The 23126-nt window shown below is 43.8% G+C and overlaps 1 long non-coding RNA gene across 1 annotated transcript in view; it reads right to left on the bottom strand.

The window, feature by feature from the left end:
- Positions 1-23126, bottom strand: part of LOC127005663 (uncharacterized) — an 87537-nt gene that overhangs the window by 46944 nt on the left and 17467 nt on the right. The window contains exon 2 of the long non-coding RNA XR_007758833.1: positions 20975-21026. This is a non-coding gene — a long non-coding RNA (uncharacterized LOC127005663). The remainder of the gene's footprint in view (positions 1-20974; positions 21027-23126) is intronic.

Here is a 23126-nt window from a genome sequence, read left to right as displayed (position 1 = left end):
ATAAACACATTTTCTTATTTTTCTGTTTTGCATCTTTCTGTTCTCATGTATTCAAGTTTCACATCATCCTCTTATTTCATTATATGCCTAATAATTTCTTTCTCATCATTCTATTTTGTATCAACGTATTTTTTAAGGTTTCCAACACTCGGTTTTCCTTTATAGACTTATTTCTAACCGTTTCACACCATTCTGTCTTCTAAACGTATTTATTTCTAACTTTCACATCATTTCCTTCCGTATGAACGAATTTCTAAGTTCTCCATCATTTGGTTCTCCTTTACAAACCTATTTCTTTCTGACTGTTTCACATCATTCTGTTTTCCTGTCTACTCGCATTTCTAACGGGGTCACATTTCTACACACCCTCCTTATATATAGAGCGCAATATGTTTCAGTCCTCCTTATTACACAGTCAAAAAGTTCTGCATCATTTGGTTCTCCTTTACAAACCAATTTCTAACTGTCTTCCATCATTCTGTTTTTCCTGTCTACTCGCATTTCTAACGGGGTCACATTTCTACACACCCTCCGTATATACAGCGGCAATATGTTTCAGTCTTCCTCATTACACAGTCAAAAACAACAACAAAAAGAGAGAAGCAACACAACAACAACAACATCTTCTTAACAAGTCGCTTCCACGCGTGAAAATATAACGACAAACTCACCCTCGTTAAAGTCTGTTATTCCGGCGTAAAAAAAAAGAGTGGCATATGAAGTAACTTTCTTATCTCTTTTTGGCTGAACCCTTACGACTCTTTTTTGTATTTCATGGAGCGCCGTGCGACGTCTTTTGGGTGGAATTATAAAGGGCTATTGTGTTGGTGGAAAGTAGGTCAGAGGGCGGGCAAGGGGGAGTGAGGGAAGGAGGAGGAGGAGGAGGAGCAGCAGGAGAAGCCGGAGGGAGGGGAAGTGGGAGGAAGAGGAGTAGGAGGAGGATAGGTAAGTAAGGGGGGTGGGGGTGGGGGGGGATTACACTTATAGGGAGTCTAACAGTAAACACAATCGACTGAAAAAGAAACAATTAAAAAAGACGAAGAAAGATAATTAAAAAAAAATGTTGAAGTATATCACATAACAAATTCACCTTAGATAGCATACTCTTTCCAGCAATGGCGAAGAGATAGGTTTAGATAGATAGATAGCGATAGATCAAAGGGGAGGCGGTTGTATTTTCATATTCTCAACAAAAAAATATTGCAGAAGTTAAAATTGATTGTATAAGTTAATTTTGGCTTCAGTTTTTATGTATGAGCGAAATTCTTATGATGAGTACAAAATATAAGACCGCGAGGGAAGTTTTGAACATACTCTTGGTTGTAGTCATTAGTCCCGAAACTGACCTCTCTTTCGGCCACCTCTTTTGGTTATTTTTCGTAGGAGCAGCGAGTAGCGGGCTTTCTTTTTATTATTGTTTCCTTTTTTTGTGCCCATGAGCTGTCTCCTTTGTTGTAAAAAAAAAAGTTGGACATTACAGTCGGGCACCCAACCCAAGATACGGCGCAATTGTCAGAGAAACCGAGAAGTCAAAACAGAGCAAAAAAACAAAGCGAAACAAATCAGGGCGGCGCAAGAAGGAAACAAGTGGAGCGCCGACTATGATTCAGGACGCCATTATGCACGCCCTGATATTTATGTTCTTAATGAATCAGAACTTTTTCGTACAATGCTTTCAGTTGGCAGTTCCGAGCAATTAAGTGTTTTATAAGTACACGGAAATAATGACGGATTGTTGACCTTCCGTGCCTGCCCACCACGCCAAGGCCTGCGCTGTCTGTCGGTTTCTCTGTTGTATTGTTCACCGTAGAAGCCCTCAAAGGTGTGTTTAGGTTTTTCTGCCGCGTATACATTTTTATCGTGCACAGCTTTGCGATCCCTTCCAGCCATCTGTTTTCTGAAGCCACAATGAAAGCAATTACCAACGGGGAACATGTAGATAAGTAGGTCTGAAATTTTGGCAGTGTGGAAATAAAAGCTGCCTACAATGAACTATCTATCTACCTATCTTTCCATCTATCAGTCTATATTATCTATCACTAAACAGGCGGGCCGCTGTAATTAACTGTGTATAGGAACAGAGGCGTGAAGGCAATGGTCGTGCGGGCCGTGCTTGGTGGCAGCAAGCAGCGGCGCCCCAAGACCAGGATTATCAGAAGTGGGTCAGGCGGGTTGGCCTCCTCCGCGGCCTTCACGCAGCAATGAGACCTTCAGCCACGTACATTCATGGTAATTGCCTCTATGGATTTACTTAGATCCGTCTAATATGCATCCTTTCTGCTAATGGTGGCAAAGACAAGGGTGGTGCGGTATTTAGGTGTCTTACAATAAGGTGGAGAGGTTTTTTGATGCGCAAAATGGAGCAGAAAACACAAGTAAAGGGGTCGGCAAAACTGGGGCGTCGAGTGAGCATTTAACACTGTCGGGGCGGCGGGCAGACGGCACGCCGACTCGTAAATACTCGCCTTACAACATTCCGCGGCCCCGAACCTCCTTGAGCTGCCCCACTCTGCGAGGCCTCGGGCGGGCAGCCGGCGAAGTGCAGCGGCAGAATTAGTGGAAAATTTTTGGTGTCGAAAAAAGATAATCGTGGAGAGCCTGCGAAGTGGCACACGGAAATCAACTCTTTGGGGAGACAATGAAATTACCCGGAAAGCTACCTGCTCACAAGGACTTAACTGACCTGGGTAATCACGTTTGCGACAAGATGACAAGCTTATCAAGGGCAGTAGGTGAGGAGCGGTGTGACACCGGAAAACGGGTGCAGGTCTAATGCTGGCGTCTGATTCTCTATAACGTTGTAACTCAATATGTTTTGTAGGTTGCAAATGAGAGTGATTCCATATTTTCTTTGATCACTCTAGTTGAAAGGTTCTGATAGTTCATGATGAATGGGTTTGGAACTGGTTAGAGTTATAACTACGTAGAGCATAATAGAGTGTTTTTAGCGAAGGGCTTTTACTCTAAGTGATATCCCTGTCAGGACATAATGGATCAGAGACGTGGATAAGTCTCTGGAAAGGAGAGTAAGAAGTGCCCGAAGAGGGATAGAGAGATCAAGAAGAGGAATCACTCTAATGAACAAGATAAAACAAATTGCAGGTAGATAAGAAAACATACAGAGTAGCGGACATAAGAGAAGCAATTAGAGTAAAGAAATGATGACGATTAAGATACACAAATAGGAGAGAGGAGAGCAGATGAACAAAATGAGGGAAAAACTGAGTAATTACAGCCAAGAAAACAGACGAAAGCAGATGACATAATTATAACAGAGGCAATAACAATCAAGAAATGGTTACGGACAGGTCGCATATGTAGGAGAGAGGACAACAAATGGAAAGAAAAGCAAAAAACTATGAAAACTCTCTCTCTCTCTCTCTCTCTCTCTCTCTCTCTCTCGCCTGCAGCATCCCGCTCGATCACAGTCATTTGCACATTCATTGGCGTCTTTGTTCCCCTCTGACCCGCCGGCGACGCGGGACGAAAAGATTTTGTTGGGCCGCGCGACGCAAGGAGGAGGCGGGGAGAAAAATATGGGAGGGAGGAGATTTTCAAGGTGAGGGATAAAAACATTAATAGAAGAAAACAATGAGAGTGGGAGGAAATTTTCAAGGTGAGGGATATAAAACAATGTGAGTAAAACAATGAGTGGGAGGAAATTTTCAAGGTGAGGGATGAGAAAACAATGTGAGTAGGAGGAAATTTTCAAGGTGAGGGATGAGAAAACAATGTGAGTAGGAGGAAATTTTCAAGGTGAGGGATGAGAAAACAATGTGAGTAGGAGGAAATTTTCAAGGTGAGGGATGAAAAAACAATGTGAGTAGGAGGAAATTTTCAAGGAGAGGGATAAAACAATGTGAGTGGGAGGAAATTTTCAAGGTGAGGGATGAAAAAACAATGTGAGTGGGAGGAAATTTTCAAGGTGAGGGATGAAAAAACAATGTGAGTGGGAGGAAATTTTCAAGGTGAGGGATGAAAAACAATGGAGATAAAAAAATTCCGCTAAGACAAAAGAAATAAAAGGAAAAATTGGGAGGGATGAAAAAAATAAGCGAAGAGATAAAAAAGAATTATGGAAGAAAAAAAATATGGGAAGGAAGACATTCTAAGGCTGAGATAAAAATATGGAGAAAGTTTTAAGGTTAGAAATAAGAACAAAGTAGAAAATTTTAAGCTAAGAGATAAAAACAATGAAGAAAAAATGGCTGAGAGTTGAAAAAAACAATAAGAAAAGAAAACAAGAAAGGACAAAAAAAATCAAACTTAACATAAAAAAAGAATGTACAAAGAATGGGTAAAAGGAATAAAGATGATGATGAATATAGACACTGAAATGAGCGAGTATTTGTTAAACCACATAAAAAAATCAGAAAAAACCGTAATAACTTCATAACCTAAATACAGCTACTTGCAACACGTTTTTTTTTAACTTCCATTTCGTTCTTGATATATTGGTAGAAACTTTTTTTTGATGGGGAAGAAATATAAATAAATAACTAAATAAATGGGCAAAAAATAAATAAATACATGGGCAAAACAACATATAGACAAACATACTTCAAATAAAAAAAAAGGAAACAATCTTCTTCACGACCCCCCGCGGCTCCTCTTCCTCCTTCTGCTCCCCAAGAAGAATGAACGTAAACTTCATTCTTCCACGCCTCCCACGCCCTCTCTTTCACCTTATTCTGCCCTCGTACAGCGCATCTTCTGTCTCCGCCCACACGAACCAAAGAAAACATTGCCACACATCTTCAATACACCCACACCGACCCCACATCCGTATCGTCACACCCCCTCCCCTCCTCTCCCTCTTCTTCCTACTCCTCCTCCTCCTCCCACATCATTATCGTAACTTTTCCTTCCTCTTCCTCCTCCTCTTCCACCTCCCACATCCCTATCGTTACTCCTCTTCCTCTCCCTCCTACTCCTTCACCTTCCACATCAATATCGTAACTTTTCCTTCCTCTTCCTCCCACTCCTCCTTCACCTCCCACATCCCTATCGTTACTCCTCCTCTTCCTCTCCCTCCTACTCCTTCACCTTCCACATCAATATCTTTACTTTTCCTTCTCTTCCTCCTACTCCTCCTTCGCCTCCCACACACACTCCTCTATCCCTCCCCCCAAAACTTATTCAATACGTCATATATCAAGGCAGGCCTCACAATAGCTATTTTTATCTACAGCATTTTGAAAGGAAGGCGCAAGCTTCTATCTTTGGCCACCCTCCATCCAAACAAGTGTTATGCTAGATTCATGTTTTTCGCGTTTGTTATTTACAGTATTAGTTATCTGACGTATACTGATTGAGTTGACTTTTCTTAAGGAGTGGTTGGAATGCTGTTTATGATTGTTGATTATCGTTTTGGGAAGAGCTGTAGTAGTTTTGGGGGTTTATTTGCGCTGTTTTTTGTTTGTTTGTTTGCCCTTGACTGCTTTCTCTGATGTGGGAAGAAAAATTAAATGCATCACCGAATTGAGTTTTTTTTTTTTACTTGCTTGGAATGAAGAGTTCAGAATTTATGTGGCGAGTTACTTGTTCTACTTGAGCTTGCATAACTTAACTCTCTCTCTCTCTCTCTCTCTCTCTCTCTCTCTCTCTCTCTCTCTCTCTCTCTCTCTCTCTCTCTCTCTCTCTCTCTCTCTCTCTCTCTCTCTCTCTCTCTCTCAGTGCAGTGCAGAGTATCGACGTGACCTCATTAGTATACTGGTGGGATGAGTCGGCGTCAATACTCTCCTCTTTTGATGTCACTAAGATAACTGTGCACCACTCACCCCGAAGAAGCAACGGAGGGACTTGTGTAACGGGGCTCAGGCGGTCGGTCGGGGAAGGCTGTCTGTTTCTTGGTGTGAGGTATTTGTGTGTGGGGGTTGTATGTAGGGGGTTGTATGTGTGTGTGTGTGGGGGGGTTGTATGTGTGTGGGGGAGGTTGTGTGTGTGTGTGTTTTTTTTTTTTTTACAGCAAGGGAGACAGCTCAAGGGCAATAAAAAAGCCCACTAGATTGTTTGTGTGTGTGGGAGGGGGGGTGTGTGTGGGGGAGGGTGTGTGAGTGTTTTTTTACAGCAAGGAGACAGCTCAAGGGCAATAAAAAAGCCCACTAGATTGTTTGTGTGTGTGTGGGGGTGGGTGGGGGGGGGGGGGAGGCTGTGGGGGTTTGTGTATTTGTGTGTCTATTATTCCATCTATTTACCTATTCAGTTACCTATCCATTCCTCAATCATCATCTCTATATTTATATGTATATCAAAATCCCACAAAACCCACATACATGCATACATACATACATACATACACTCATTTTCTTTTTTATATAATTTTATTATCGCACCAATCTGCAAAACAGCTTTCAATCCATCCCACTTCGAAAAAAATACTTCCCCGACTTCTTTATTCCTTTTCCAACATCTTCCGGGAATAGTTTTTCTTTCTTTCACTCACCATTTTTTCTCTTTTTGCTGTGTAATTGTCTCTCATCTTAAAAAAATAAACGCGTCCCATTCCCGTCACTTCTTCCCCCCTCCCACACTCCCCTCTCTCTCCACATGATCATAGCTTTCCCATCTTTTTCTTTCGATTTAAGATACTCCTACGTACGTTCTTCAATAGCATCCCTTGCCGTAAAACATTTGAAACTTTCCCCATGTAATTAATTTCCACGTCAACTTCCTCACATTTTTAGTCTCTCTTTCCTCTTTCCGCTATTGTTTACGGACTTTTTTGGCAACGGCCGGTTTTTTCCGCAGCCTTTCAACCGTCAGTCCCTTTAGAATACCCTCTGCTACACGCCTTTCATTTGTACCTTAAAAATAGACACGCCTTCCCTGGTGGCACGCACACCTCTCACGTCGCATCTCTGTCCGAGGCAACACACCCATCCATATTCTTGAACACCGGCCTCTTGCAGACTCCTTACGTTCTTATGTTCTTATGTATCGGGCTCCCATTACGACTCTTTTCCAACACCACAAAGAAGGTTAGTCGGGTTTTCATGGGTGATTTTTTCCGTTCAAGATGCGGAAGGCGGGTAAAACTATCCCCACGATCACAAAACAGTTCATGAAAAATTCAGTAGATTTTACGAGAGGCTTTTCAAACAGGTGAACTGAGCTACATATATGCTTAGAAAGACGAGCTATTGTACCTCGTCTCTGGAACATATACACACCCTATTAAGTACACGCCGTTTATATTCATCAAGCAATCAGTATACCTATTTATTTATCTAACTTACTACCTGACTAACTAACTGACGGGGGAAGAAGTTAAATGTTTTCTATTCAAGCTTTGGAAGAGAGAAACATCGGACAACATACACCCAAGAACAGACAAGAAGGGAACCGCAAAGGAGGGGCCGTTGCAAAGTCTCTCTCCCAGACCCTCAACGGAACTGAACTGAGACTAACCAAGCACACATAAAAAACCACCAGTGAGTAATGTACCCGTAAATCATTATACCGAACAGTCAAACTAATCCTCATGCGCTAGACACAATAACCTGAACACATTGCGTCACATATTTACCGGAGAACAAGGCAGTGCAACACATCAATATCTTTAAAGACCAGAAAGCCGTTGGGGAGGGAAGGTGAAGGAAGACGTAAAGCTTGGTGGAGTCTTTGTTCTGAGGCTCAAGGAAGGAAAAAAAGGAGCCAGACGAGGATGGAAGAAGAGGCACAAAGGAGGAAGGGGCCGAAGCAGAGAGAAGGTGATATACGCGAACAGGAAAGAAACGAAGGAGGAAGGAGGGAAAAGTAGGAAGAAGAAGGAAAAGAGCCATACGACGACAAGGATGGAAGAAGAGGCACAAAGGAGGAAAGGACAGAAGCAGAGAGAAGAGAAGGTGGCATACGAGAACAGGAAAGAAACGGAAGAGGAAGGGGAGAAGTAGGAAGAAGAAAAAGGAGCCATGCGAGGACAGGAGGAGAAGAACGAAGGCGGAAGGGGACGAAGCAGAGAGAAGACAAGATGGCATACGAAAACAGGAAAGAAACGAAAGAAGAAGGGGGAGAAGTAGGAAGAAGAAGGAAAAGGAGCCATACGAGGACAGGAGGAGAGGCACGAAGGAGGAAGGGGACAAAGCAGAGGGGAGAGGAAAGGGAGTGAAAAGAAAGACGGGAATAAACAGAAAAAGAAACAATGAAGGAAGAGAGGGAAGGAAGAGAAGGAAGGAAGGGTGAGCGGCAGGAGAGGCACGAAGGAAGAAGGGGTTGAAGCAGATAGAAGAGGAGAGGAGAGAGAGCGAGCGAAAGGGATGGAAATATATGGAAAAAAGGAAGTATGAGGCGCCTATAACACTGAGGACGAAGGAAGAGCAGGAAGGAAGAGTGAACGGCAGGAGAGGAACGAAGGAAGAAGGGACCGAAGCAGAGAAGAGGAGAGGAAGCGAAACGGAAGGCGGGAATAAGGAGAAAGAGAGAGCATGAAGCAGTTAATGGACTGATCGGAGGTGACAGTTTGGACAGTAAAGGAAACATGGAAACACGGAAAAGCAGACAAGAAACTCCATTGGCCTATAACAAAGACGCATGATTCGCGTATTAGATCTCTTTGGAAATCCATGACCTACATAACAGATTACAACAATTGCTATGTGTACAGGGCCAATGTTACTCAGATGAGCACTGAGGCCACGCGCAGCTATAGCGTATGCCCTAAACTTTAAATCTGTACGTTCTACCTAAAAAGGGGCACTGAGTTCATTATTGTTGCGATAAAGTAAAGACCAAGAGGATTTTGTTTATCTTGATCGCCATCGCACTAACTACTACTACAGGATTGTTATAAGACTAATACGTTGGGTTAGATAAAAAAAAATACAATTACAATAAAATATATCCATAAAAAAAAACCCACAATTATTAGTCACATTTATCACTGTGTTTTGTTTTTAAGTGGTATGTGTCCTTCATTATAAAAGTCTGTAAGCTTTTTTTTTTATTTAGGCAAAGTATGAGAACATGTAAGTTAAATTTTACAACAAATGAAAAATAAAGAAAAGAGTCGATGATTTGCTACTGGCGAGAGATCATAATTATTTCAGCACAACAGAAACTGAAAGCAACACAAACAGCAGGAGTTAAACACGGCACAGGAAACGGAAGTAGGTTAATCCAATCAGAGGAAGAGGAGGAGGAGGAGGAGGAGGAGGATGGGGAGGAGGAGAAGGAGAATGAGGAGGAGAAGGAGAATGAGGAGGAGGATGGGGAGGAGGAGGAGGATGAGGAGAGAGAGAGAGAGGAGGAGGAGAGAGGAGAGAGAGAGAGAGAGAGAGAGAGAGAGAGAGAGAGAGAGAGAGAGAGAGAGAGAGAGAGAGAGAGAGAGAGAGAGAGAGAGAGAGAGAGAGAGAGAGAGAGAGAGAGAGAGAGAGAGAGAGAGAGAGAGAGAGAGAGAGAGAGAGAGAGAGAGAGAGAGAGAGAGAGAGAGAGAGAGAGAGAGAGAGAGAGAGAGAGAGAGAGAGAGAGAGAGAGAGAGAGAGAGAGAGAGAGAGAGAGAGAGAGAGAAGCCAGAGAAAGACAGAGAAAGCAATCTGGAGCAGGGAGAGGGCCAAAATTAAGCGAAAGCATGGAGGCAGTGGAGGGAGAGAGCAGGAGGAAGTCTCTGGAGGAAGCTAATGGAGGGAAGGATGCTGGTAAGTAGGAGGAAAGGAGTCGTGTGTAGGGAGGAGGGAGGAAGGGAGGGAGAGCAGAGGAAGAGAAGGAGGATCAAACAGCTTGTAGGGAAACGTTGTCTTGATATCTCTCTGTGACCTTGATGGCGATGACAACCTCTAGACGACGAAACAGCGCTAAGGTGATGGCGAAGACTATTGTTACTCACTCCCTCCCCCCCCCCTACGCACACACACACACACAAACACACACACAAACGCCCTACAACCAATCCCACTCCACTCAATCCCTCCCCCACACACAGTCTACACACGAAAACAAATCCAAAAACGTTTAGACACATCAAAACCAAAAGCGACACAAACCGACACAAAAACAAGAAGACAGATCAACCAAAGCAGACTTGATCTTCTTCATTACGACCTGACCTCCTTCAAGAGTGGAGTATCATATCATCTCTCCTCTCGAAATTGACCTCTCTTTTGGCAGCTTCTATACTTTTTTTTTATAGGAGCTGTGATTAGCTGGCTTTATCGTTTATTTATTTTGGGGGGGGCCTTGAACTGATTCCTTTAGTGTAAAAAATCCTAGGGAACGAGCAAACATTAGTGACCAATTGAGGCGGGCATATCCTTCCTTCCTCCCTTTCCCTTCTTTGCTGCCGCCTCCCTCTCGCACCCTCGCCTTGACCTTTTCTTTTCGCGGCCAAGACGAAGCAGCGTCGAGCCTGCCTCAGTATTTCCAGCTAACCAGACTCCTGGGTGAGAATAGTCGTCAATTGTGATCCCGTTGGTGAGAAAGAGATACTTCTGCGTCAACACCACAAGGGGGAAGAGGGGGGGGGGATGAGATGAAAGGAGAGAGAGAGAGAGAGAGAGAGAGAGAGAGAGAGAGAGAGAGAGAGAGAGAGAGAGAGAGAGAGAGAGAGAGAGAGAGAGAGAGAGAGAGAGAGAGAGAGAGAGAGAGAGAGAGAGAGAGAGAGAGAGAGAGAGAGAGAAAGAAAGCACAATGAACCTTCCTTTTATTCCAGACAGACAGACACACAAACAAACAAACAAACAAACAGCACATACAATTTCCCTCCTTACTTTCCTTATCCTCCCTCTTCCTCGTTTCCTGAGTCCATCCTTCTGTCTCCCTTCTTCCTTCCCATCCTTCACGACCTATACCTTTCCCACCTATGCATACTCTTCTCTTCACTGGGCGGATAAATGGCAGATGGAGTTCAATGTAGGGAAGTGCAGTATTCTGAGTGTAGGTAGGAACAACCCCTCTCACAACTATTGCTTAAATGGCACTCTCATAACCAGGTCTGGGTGCGAGAGAGATTTAGGGGTCTTAGTGAGCTTTGATCTCCGTCCATGGGCACAATGTATTCAAACTAGAAATCGAGCAAATAGGGTACTGGGATTTATTTCAAGGAGCGTAAGCAACAGAAGCGCCGAAGTCTTCCTCAGACTATATTTAGCATTAGTTAGACCTCATCTTGACTATGCGGTTCAGTTCTGGTCACCTTACTATAGAATGGATATCAAAATGTTAGAATCAGTGCAGAGGAGGATGACTAAGATGATTCAGGGGTTGAGAAACTTGCCATACGAGGAAAGACTCAAACAGTTAAACTTGCATTCTCTAGAAAGGCGAAGGGTGCGTGGAGACATGATCGAGGTTTATAAATGGATGAAGGGGTTTAATAAGGGAGATATTCATAAGGTTTTGTTGGTAAGAGAACTGGATAGGACACGAAGTAATGGGTTTAAACTGGATAAATTCAGATTCAACAGGGACATAGGCAAAAATTGGTATACTAACAGGGTTGTGGATGAGTGGAATAGGCTTAGCAGTCATGTGGTGAGTGCCAATACAGTTGTCACATTCAAAAATAGATTAGATAAATTCATGGACAGCGATATTAGGTGGGGTTAGATACACGGGAGCTTAGGGTCAAAGGAGCAGCCTTGTATAGGCCTACCGGCCTCTTGCAGACTCCAACGTTCTTATGTTCTTATGTTCATCACTTCCGTTCCTGCCTACCCCCGTCGCCCTCTGATTCGCCCCTCCTCTCCTACCCAACACACCTGCCCACTACCCTCATGGCCTAAAGAGCTTTCGAGGTGGTCAGGCCTTTCAGTGAACGACGCCTTACGATTATTCAGGAAGGTGAAGACTCTTGTGGAAAAGGGAGGACATATCTACGTAACTTGAACCTTATTGAAAGAATGTGTGTGGGTGAGGTGGGGAGGGGGTATGTGTGTGTGTGTGTGTGTGTGTGTGTGTGTGTGTGTGTGTGTGTGTGTGTGTGTGTGTGTGTGTGTGTGTGTTCGTCTACCCTTTTCCTCCGTTTCTATTATAAATGAACAAAACAAACCTCCATATGTACACACCTTCCATGTAATAATAATAATAATAATAATAATAATAATAATAATAATAATAATAATAATAATAATAATAATAATAATAATAATAATAATAATAATAATAGTAATCGACTCCGACAGCTTGGCACGGGAGGAGGCAGTAGCGAGGAAGGCGAAACAGCTGGTTGCAGTGAGTGTCTAAGAGGCTGCCATCCTGTGCGTGTGTGTGTTAGGGGGGTGGGGGGGGGGAAGGAGGCGAGGGGGAAATGTGTGGGTAGGGAAGATGGAAGTGGTGATGGTGGTAGGAGTGCTGAGAGAAGTTAAATATATTCATCTGTAAGTCTATCTATCTGTCTATCTATCTATCAATCAATCCATTTTTTCTTTATATATCTTCTTATTAATATGCCACCCTATGTACCTACCCTTCTGCATCTCTTTTCATCAATATCCCCTTTAATCAATATCTCGATGCATGGATGATGAAGACCACGATTAAAAAAAAAAATCTGAGTAAATAAACCGCACGAAAAAAGATGATTAAGACCTCGATGAAAGAGACACAAACAAAACTCCGCAAACAAAACACCACAAACAAACAAAAAAACAATGTAAAACGTGACAAAAACAACCCCCCAAAAAAACAATAAAAGATCACACACACAAAAAAAGAACACAAACAAAAAATGCGCCAATCAAAGTCACGAATCGATTATAATATGACGCAAAGCAAAAATAAATAAAGACCACAAACAACGAGAAATCAACGACAAAATAGCGCCCACATCAAAGTCACGCATCGATAATACTACATCAGCATCCTCGGGCAGCCACAATGATTTACGATCCCTTATACCTGGCCACCCTCTATGTACAGTCCCTCCTCACGCCACTTCACGTCTTGCCGGAGCAGCACGAAATGAAAACAGCTGAGGAAATTGCCTTCTCCCGCTAAATCCGGCAATTATAACACCGCACAGCCAACAGATCCGGGAGGGGTGGGGGGTGGGGGGGGAGGATGGGAAGGGAAAGGAAGGGGAGGAGAGGGAGAGGGGAAGGTGGGAAGGGAGGGCGGATGCTGTGTGGGTGTTTGTTGGGGGAAGGATGGGAAAGGAGGAGGGGAGGAGGGGAGAGGATGGAGAAGTGGGAGAGGGGAGAGGATGGAGAAGTGGGAGAGGGGAGGATGGGAGAATGGGAGAGGGGAGGGTAAGGGGGGATGACCGATGTTGTGTGTGTGTGTGTGTGTGTGTGTGTTGGGGGATGGTTGGAAAACGAGGGGTTAAGAAGGGACGACCGATGTTGTGTGTGTGTGTGTGTGTGTGTGTGTGTGTGTGTGTGTGAAGGGGAGGGTGGGGAAGGGGGGAATGAAAGGGGGTGACTGATGTTGTTTGTGAGAGAAGAGGGGAGGGAAGGTTTGGTGAGAGGTTTGGGGGGGAGGGGAGATGGGGAGGAAAGATGGGAAAGAGAAGGGTGATAGGGGATGACCGATGTTGTGTGTGTGTGGGGAGGGGAGGATGGAAGAGGTAAGGGGTGGAGACGAGAGGGGAAAACCGATGTTGTGTGTAGGGGTAACGGGACGAGAAAGTGAGAAGGGAGGGTGAGAATTAAGGGAGAGGATATGCGGCGGTAGTTCCTGACCCTTTTTCTATAGTTTCCCCTTCAACCAGTTCAACCATCCGGATTTCCCCCTTCAAGTGGACAAGGAAAAAAGTAGCAGAAGCACAAAACTTACACAAATAACATAATCAACAAATATTAGCCAAACACAAAATTTACTTGGTTAATAACACAAGTCAATCAATCAAGTATTGCGCTGACGCCTCGCTGACGCCGGTAACTCCCTCCAAAGGCATCCTGAAGAAAAGAGTCTCCAGTTTTCCTTCTCCATACATATACATTTCTCGCACATCTAAGTCCTTGCATCCCTCTTTCACCCCTCTCTTTTACATATTTCTCAGCTCTGTCCTTCCAATTCACTGGGGGTGTTCCTCTCAATTGCCACATATTACTAGATTTTTTTTCAGTCGACTAATTGCTTGTAATTTATATTATCCTCAAGAAAAAATATACCCCCTGGAATCCTGAAATTTCCCCCAGGTTGGGAAATGCTGATATGGGGGGGAGCGATGCATAGAAGGATTGTGAGGGATGAGGGCGTTGTGTGCATGGGATTGAGGGATAGAAGGGATGCGTAGAGATGAGGGTGGCGGTGGGTATTTAAATGGATGGATACAGATAGATCGATACAAACACACACACACGCACACACACACACACACACACACACACACACACACACACACACACCTCCCACGAAGCATCTCCTATCGAATTTTATTTCACGATGTCGACACCACAAACCTCAAGTCTTCATAGGTCTTTCCCACGTCCAGATCGTCATCAACTCCTCACTATCTCAAGCAAGCCACCCTTAGAAAACACGCCAATCTATAAGAGACAGAACAATCAAGACGAACACTAGACCCTGAAGAATCTTAAAGAGCAACCGGACTTCTCTAAAACCACAAAAAAAGGAGTGAAAGAAATAGATAACCCTCATGACCTTCACCGCCACCTTACGCACGTTAGACCACGACAGGAAGAAAGAAAGAAAGAAAGAAAGAAAGGGAGGGAGGGAGGGAGGAAGGGAGAAAGAAAGAAAGAAAGAAAGAAGAAAGAAAAAAAGAAAGAAAGAAAGAAAGAAAGAAAGGAAGGAAGGAAGGAAGGAAGGACGCCTCACATACATCACCGCCGGAGAATCGAAGCAAAACACACAACCACCGTGGTAAACAACACGTGAAAAGTCACCACCACCCCCGCTATGACCACCTCGGCGAAGGGAGCGAAGTCAGCCACCGTCACCAGTGTTAAGGAGGCCAATATCTCAGCCTCAACGAGCGGCATTACTGTGAGGGGCTGTGTTTCCTCTCCCACCCCTTCCGACGCGACGGCTACGACATCAAGGGAACGGCAAACACTCTTTCTCGTCACGTTTGTGGGCTCCGAGGCTGAGGAAAAAGTAATGCCTCTCCTTACAGATATTCGATGGTGGGGTGAAACATGATCGCGTGCATGGAGGTTATCGTGTGTAGGTTAGTGTGGGTTTGTGATATACTGAGGACTCTTTTAAGGGTGAAATAACAGACATAACTACACGCTTGTGGGTTCCGAGGCTGAGGAAATAGTAATGCCTCTCCTTACAGATATTCGATGGTGGGGTGTAACATGATCGCGTGAATGGAGGTTATCGTGTGTAGGTTAGTGTGGGTTTGTGATATACTGAGGGCACTTTTAAGGGTGAAACAATAGACATAACTACACGCTTGTGGGTTCCGAGGCTGAGAAAAAGTAACACCTCTCCTCTCCTAGTATTTCAGTTGTAGCAAGAAAATAGGAACGTGTGTAGGTTAGAGTGAATTAGCAATTTCCTGAGTACACTTCAAATTCCACCCTTAGAAAACACGCCAGAACAATCAAGACAAACACTAGAACCTGAAGAATCGTAAAGAGCAACGGGACTTTTCTAAAAACACAAAAAAGGAGTGAAAGAAATAGATAACTCTCATGACCTTCACCGCCACCTTACGCACGTTAGACCACAATACGAAGGAAGGAAGGAAGGAAGGAACAGAATGGTATAGTGATAGAATAAAATAATAATGATTGTTTCTGAGGCTCAGGAAAAAGTAATACCTCTCTTAATCATTCAATCGTGGAGTGAAAACAGGGCTCATGTGTAGGTACGTTAGTGTGGGTTTTGAATTTACTGAGGGCACTTCAAGGCTGAAATAATAGACATAACTCTTTACGCTTGTGATTTCTAAAAGTAAGGAAAAAGATCCAAACCTCTACTTTCATTCTAGATATTTAATAATGGAATAAAAAAGGGATCGGTAGTGGGTCAGCGTAGATTTGCAGTGTTCTGAGGGCACTTCGAAGGCTGAAATAATAGACATAATCATCTCTTTCTATAATAATCTCTCGATGCTGGAGTGAAGACTTGATTCAGAATTTTGTCTTGTGTAAATTTGCATGTTTTAGTGAAGGCTGAAATAATAGACATAATCATCTCTTTCTATAATAATCTCTCGATGCTGGAGTGAAGACTTGATTCAGAATTTTGTCTTGTGTAAGTTTTCATGTTTTAGTGTAATGAAACATGATTGTGTGTACGTGAGTGTGGATTCGCAATTTTTACGAGGACACTTTTATGGCTGAACTAATCGACATCATCTCTTTCCAATCCCTCGATGCTGGAGTGAAAACGTGATGCAGAATTTTGTTTGTGTATATATTCGTATGTTTGTGCTGGTGCTGCTCCGTGGAAATTTCCCTCCTAATAATGGAAAGGGGCGGAGAAATATAGCCACAGGAAATGAAGCTGACGGTACCATTCGGGGAGCGGAAATGTGTGTATGGGGCAACGATGCCAGATTGTCGTACTCAGCCTCTTAAATTTACCAACTTCCGACCCAAAATCTGTCTCCTGGGCCTCAATAACTAGATTCATTTATATATATCGTTAAAATAGTTAATTCCTGATGTTTCTTGGCAATAGGTAGGCGTCAAAAAACGGTAAATACTACGCTCTGAGTACGATAATCTGGGGGAAAGAGAATGGGAAAGTGGACGGTGCTGGGAAACTGAAAAACAAGTGAAGACCGAATGTTTCAGGCAATTTTGGGGGAAAGTCTCAAAAGAACAGGACGTCTTTGCTTCTTCTATTACCTCATCTTCCAATTCAGTCATATCAAATCCCTTTTTCTCGGTATTAATTTCAAAGACGTGAAGATGAACATATATTTCCATCAAATCCTCTTTTCCCAGTATTAATATTCAGAGACATTTGAAGCTTAACATTTGAAGCTCAACATTTAGTGGCCAGGAATTAACACTAAAAAAATTGACGTCCAGTTTAACAGATATGAATAATTTTGTATATTCGAAGCACAGCGCTCTCCGCCAACGAGCCATCACCCACGCCACCAATCCTCGGCCACGGCAGAAGGTTTTTTTTTATACAGGGAAGGAGGCAGCTCAAGGACAGAAAGAAAAATAGAGCAAACAAAAAAGTCAGTCGGAACATGTACCTTTGACCAGCGGCAGACACGTTGGCTTTGTGATGTGTAGCTTTGCCTGATAATTTTTTTCTAGAGGAGAGGAGAGAGCTTAAAGGCAAAAAAAGGAGAAAACAAGAATAACCACTGGCACTGCTCCTGTAAATGTCTGAAAGAGCAGCCGATAGAACGTCAAAATCGGATGGGAGAGGTGTCCTGATGCTCCCCTTTTGATAGCGTTTAAGTCGCAGGCAAGAGGAAATACAGACAAAGGACGGCTGTTTAGATATTACACCGCGTAAATTCTACTGTTGAAAGCATCCTCCCCCTCAGCAGCATGTAAATAATATAGGAATCGCGAGGCTTCAGTTCTTACGTGAATTATACATCTGGAAATGCTAACAAAGGATGGTTGGTCAGATTTTACAGCACGCAACTTCTAGTACTGAAAGCTTCCTAACCGTTACCAGTCTGTTCATTAGTATAGGAATTGTGAAGTTTCGGTTCCTACGTCCACAATACATCTGGAAATGCTAACAAAGGAAGGTTGGTCAGATTTTACAGCACGCAACTTCTACTACTGAAAGCTTCCTAACCGTTACCAGTCTGTTCAATGGTATAGGAATAGAGAAGTTTCGATTCCTACGTCCACTATACATCAGGAAATAATGACAAAGGAAGGTTGTTCAGAGTTTACAGCACGCAGCTTCTACTACTGAAACTTCCTCACCGTTACCAGTCTGTTCAATGGTATAGGAATAGAGAAGTTTTGAATCCTACGTCCACTATACATCAGGAAATAATGACAAGGGAAGGATGTTCAGAGTTTACAGCACGCAGCTTCTACTACTGAAACTTCCTCACCGTTACCAGTCTGTTCAATGGTATAGGAATAGAGAAGTTTCAAATCCTACGTCCACTATACATCAGGAAATAATGACAAAGGAAGGTTGTTCAGAGTTTACAGCACGCAGCTTCTACTATTGAAACTTCCTCACCTTCAATAGTATAGGAATTGTGAAGTTTCGGTTCCTACGTTTACTATACATCAGGAAATAATGACAAAGGAAGGTTGTTCAGAGTTTACACCACGCAGCTTCTACTACTGAAACTTCCTCACCGATACCAGTCTGTTCAATAGTATAGGAATTGTGAGGTTTCGGTTCCTACGTCCACTATACATCTGCATAGGTCGGTATTTTCAGACGTTCTTGCCTCACATCAACTACTTCCAAAGGCCAAAAAGAAGACTGCTTTGGTTCTAATGCGTGTTCTTTTAGGTTCATGGTACAGAAGAATGATCCAACTACAACCAGGGTCATAAAAGTGCCCCCAAACTCATACGAACACCGTGTCAAATATGTGTACTGGGGCTCCGAAAGGTTTGCCGCGATCTCAGTTTTATTCTTCGCTCGCACCTTCCATTTGCCCGGTGCTGTGAGCGAGAAGGTAAGCGATCGATGACGAAAATTTCAATCTTTTCATGCTGTAAAGTGTATACATAATTTGAAACACGACGTATTTCATTTAAGATCAAAGACAAATTTTTAAAACTACATCGCCGTGGAGAAATTCATTAAACTGCAACAACATGCTTAAAATATTAATTCAACTTTTTTTTATTCGTCTCGCTTTGCTTAATGGGATAAAATAAACGTCAGTGCCAACTTACAGCAATATTACCCGCCCTCCACTTAATTAAGACTCAAACATCGAGCCGATCGAAGAGAATGAAAGAAAACGGAGAACGGAAAACTAGGATAAGAGCGTGCATGAGGGAAGGAGGCGGGCGAGGGTAGGAGGGCGAGGGTAGGAGGGCCAGGGTAGGAGGGCCAGGGTAGGAGGGCGAGGGTAGGAGGGCGAGGGTAGGAGGGCGAGGGTAGGAGGGCCAGGGTAAGGTAAGGTCCACATATTAAACGCCTCGGGCTCACATTACGACTATTTTTCAAGGCCACAGAGATGATTAACCAGGTTTTCATGGGTTACTTTCCCTTTCATGGTGCAGAAGTCGTGTAAAACTATCACCAGGATCACAAAACAGTCTATGAAAGGCTTATCAAACAGGCGAACTGAGGCGCCGACATGTTTAAAAATACGAGGTTAAATGTTCGGCACCTCCCCGAGCCTCTGAGCCGTGGGTGACGCGCGGGTCGTAGCTCACAAACTAACCACGTAATCCTCTTCTATTATTCTCACTGTATGTCCTGGCATAAAGAATTGCTGAAAAATTATCCTAACCTCACCTCCTAATCTAACCTAACCTGACCTAACTTTAGCCTAACCTTATCTAACCTAACGTAACCTAATCTAACCTAACCTGAACTGGGCCGGGTCCTGAAACTCGTTACAATTCAGGAACATGAGGGCGTGGGTGTCTTGCGAGGGTTTGCAACGTGCGGGGGCGTCTTTGCGTGCGTGGGCGGTGGCTGTACGACAACAACACAACAAACACCCACTTTCCTGGCAGGCCTCTGGGGCAGCTGGACCCTCCCTGACGTACACAGCGACGAAGAGGAGGAAGAGCTTCTGACGGAGAGTGGTGGAAGGGGCGAGGACCAGAGGGGGGACTTGAGAATGGGGACTGGTACAGGGACTAAAGGAATGGGGCTGCTGGTGGGGCTTGGTGGGGTACAGAGGAGAGGACTAAAGGGGGGCTGGTGTGGGGGGTGGGGAGCGAGGGACAGGCGGTGGTAACGACGTGATAAAGACGCCAGCCGGATTGAAGGACAAGACAAGGAGGAAATAAAGAAAATAATATGAAGTCAGAGAAGACACAGCGAGGGAGTTAAAGGCGATTCACGGCAAGACGAGGTGGAACGAAGACCGGCAGGGATTGATTTTTTTTATCCCCTTCCCATCTTCCCCTTCCCTTTTCCCCCTTCCCGAGGCAGCAACGTACGTACAGAGAGAGTCAGGAAAGCTAATGCAATACTCCAGACGATTAAAAATGTGAAAGGTAAACCGAAATTTGCATGTAAGGATTAAGTGTGACCTCCTTTCTTCTAATTTTCGTTCATTCTCGAGTTCGTTGCGGTTTTTTTCTTGGCCAACTGTATTCAGAAGACAAAATAACGAACGTACAATTGACCTGAAAATGTGAAAGCAAACTAAAATATGCATGTACCGTTAACTGCGTTCTTCTTTCCTCTAATTTTCGTTCATTTTCGAGTACGTCGCTTAAAAGGCTGCAGAATATTTTTTGGGACCAACTATTTTCAGAAGACAAAACAAGGAACACAATATTGACCTAAAAACGTGAAAACAAACTGAAATATGCAAATACGGTTAACTGCGTCCTCCTTTCCTCTTATTTTCGTTTATTTTTGAGTCCGTCATTCAAAAGGGGTGAGGATATTTATTTGCGGGGACTAACTGTGTTCAGAAGACAAAACAACGAGCATATATTTGACCTGAAAACGTGAAGACAAACTGAAATATGCATGTACGGTTATCTGCGTCCTTCTTCTCCCTTTAGTATTCGTTCATTCTCGCGTTTGTCGCTCAAAAGCCGGCAAGATTCTTTTTTGGGGGCCCAACTTTATTCAAAAGACAAAATAACTAACATACAATTGACCTGAAAATGTATAAGCAAACTGAAATATAGATGTACGATCAGCTGCCTTCATCTTGTTCTCCTTCATACTCGAGTTCGTCGCTCAAAAGCCGGCGGTATATTATTTACCCAACTCTACTCAAAGAGGAAAAGAAGAGTCAGGAACTTTGACCGGAAAACTAAAACCAATTAAACTTCAAACGAACATGATTTGATTCTCTATTCCTTCGGTCACAAGGCAGCAGAGATTTTTAAGGGGGATGGGAGGGTCAGCTGTACTCAAAAGGTAAAAAAAACAAAAACAAAAAATAATAGCAACGTACAAATGGCATTCAAAACCTAAACCATTACAAACTTCCAGGGAGAGAGAGTGGGAAATGTATCCTTACCTCAGTTCGAGTCCGTCTACGTAGAGAGGAAATTCTGGGCGCCGGGAGACATCTGTGAGGGAGAGAGAGAAGAAAAACAGTGAGTCCCATCTTATATTGTTCATGGCCGGCTATTTTTAGTGTGCCTGGAAGCCCTCGGTCGCCCCCTCGCCGCTGCCGCCCCCGCCGCACCAGACATGCAGCGTCTCGCCTCCCTTAATCCTCCCACGTCCTCACTCCCTTCCCTTGCCTCTCCTTGCGACCGACAAACTATCACTCACTCACTTTGCCCAACCCCAGACAAACCTGAGACTCCTTTCGGCTTTCACAATTTTATTTTGCGACAGCACGAGGCAAACTTTTTCAGTCTAATATTACAAACCAAATTTCGCAACTTGAGCGTAAACACAAAAAAACAAGGTTACATTTATGAATATTACGTACCTGGCAGGACAGGATACTATAAATAAACATTGCCAATGTAGACGAAGAAACTAGGAAAAATATTATTGTCAGAAGGGATACTAATTTATTGAAGCGAAAAGTTGTTGTTGTTGTTGTTGTTGTTTTGTGTGTGTGTGTGTGTATGTGTGTGTATGTGTGTGTGTGTGTGTGTGTGTGTGTGTGTGTGTGTGTGTGTGTGTGTGTGTGTGTGTGTGTGTGTGTGTGTGTTTTTAATTCACCACGGCCTGATCATGAGTTGGACTCGCTTTCGCCAGCAGGTACCCTCACGACGTAAGCAAGTACTCATTATTGTCGATCTCTGGGTACTGCCAGGACTTCACACACCACACACCTCATCCCCCTTGCTCAAGGGGGGACAGTAACCACTCCTAGTCAACGGAAAGAATCCGGCCTGAGCGGGGCTGGAACCGCCGCCTGTTTGGCCGTGAAGCCTTGTAGCGCGGTGCTCTAACCGATTGAGCTACCGGTCGCACCCTTGCAGCCGCCGCTCCCGCACCTATTCTCTTTATTCATATTTACCTCTTTTTATATTCATTCCTTTTTTTTCTTTTCAATCTTATTTCTCTGGTCTTCGGGATCTCTGCGCGGGCACGTTCCGTCTCTTTACCTCGAAATATTTGGGACACATTCATCCTCCTTTGCAGTATCGTTCTCTGCAATGTTTTAACGCCTACAGACTTTCTTACTTACTTTACTTTCTTTCTTACTTACTGACTGATTGATTGATTGATTGGTTGGGGTTTGCGATCACGGCGCCGCAACAACAGCGGTCATATGTCGTCGTCTTACTGCTTACATTTTTTCCTTTTGGTAATGTCGATCTAAATTGAAGCGCCTCCCTCGCACCTCCGGGCTGAAGTATCGCGGCAAACACGTCAAAGTTACACCACAGGGAAAGAGGGAGACTAATTAACCAGTATTCTCAGATCCTTTCGGCTCTCACAACAAATATTTCAAAAGCTCACAAAGGAGATAAGTCCGGATCTCATGAGTGTTCTTTTACATTCACTAAGCTCAGCAAATTACCCACGGAATTACTGACAACAACAACCTCTATACGAAAGCCTTATCAACCTATCACTAAGCTCAGCAAACTACCCATGGGATTACTGACAACAACAACCTCTATACGAAAGCCTTATCAACCTATCACTAAGCTCAGCAAATTACCCATGGAATTACTGACAACAACAACCTCTATACGAAAGCCTTAACAACCTATCACTAAGCTTAGCAAATTACCCATGGAATTACTGACAACAACAACCTCTACGAAACCCTATCAACCTATCACTAAGCTCAGCAAATTACCCATGGAATTACTAACACAACAACCTCTATACGAAAGCCTTATCAACCTATCACTAAGCTCAGCAAATTACCCATGGAATTATTAACACAACAACCTCTATACGAAAGCCTTATCAACCTATCACTAAGCTCAGCAAATTACCCATGGAATTACTGACAACAACCTCTACGAAAGCCTTAACAAATGTTGGCGTGTAGGACCCGGAAATGTCTGAGAATGAGAGCCTCGGGGGGACGACGCATGCTAAGAGAAGGGACGCTGTGTAGGAGGCGCGAGATATCAAGTCAGGCTAAAGAGGACGGCAAGAAAGAAGGGAAGGGAGGACGATCCATCTTCCGGGAGACGTGCACGAAATAAGGGGCGAAAGTAGGAGGCCTTTTCTCGTTTCTCGCCCGC

The sequence above is a fragment of the Eriocheir sinensis genome, chromosome 3, assembly GCF_024679095.1.
Source record: "Eriocheir sinensis breed Jianghai 21 chromosome 3, ASM2467909v1, whole genome shotgun sequence".
NCBI lineage: Eukaryota > Metazoa > Arthropoda > Malacostraca > Decapoda > Varunidae > Eriocheir > Eriocheir sinensis.
Note: the sequence above shows the minus strand (reverse complement) of the source record. Positions and strands in the feature narration are given on the sequence as shown.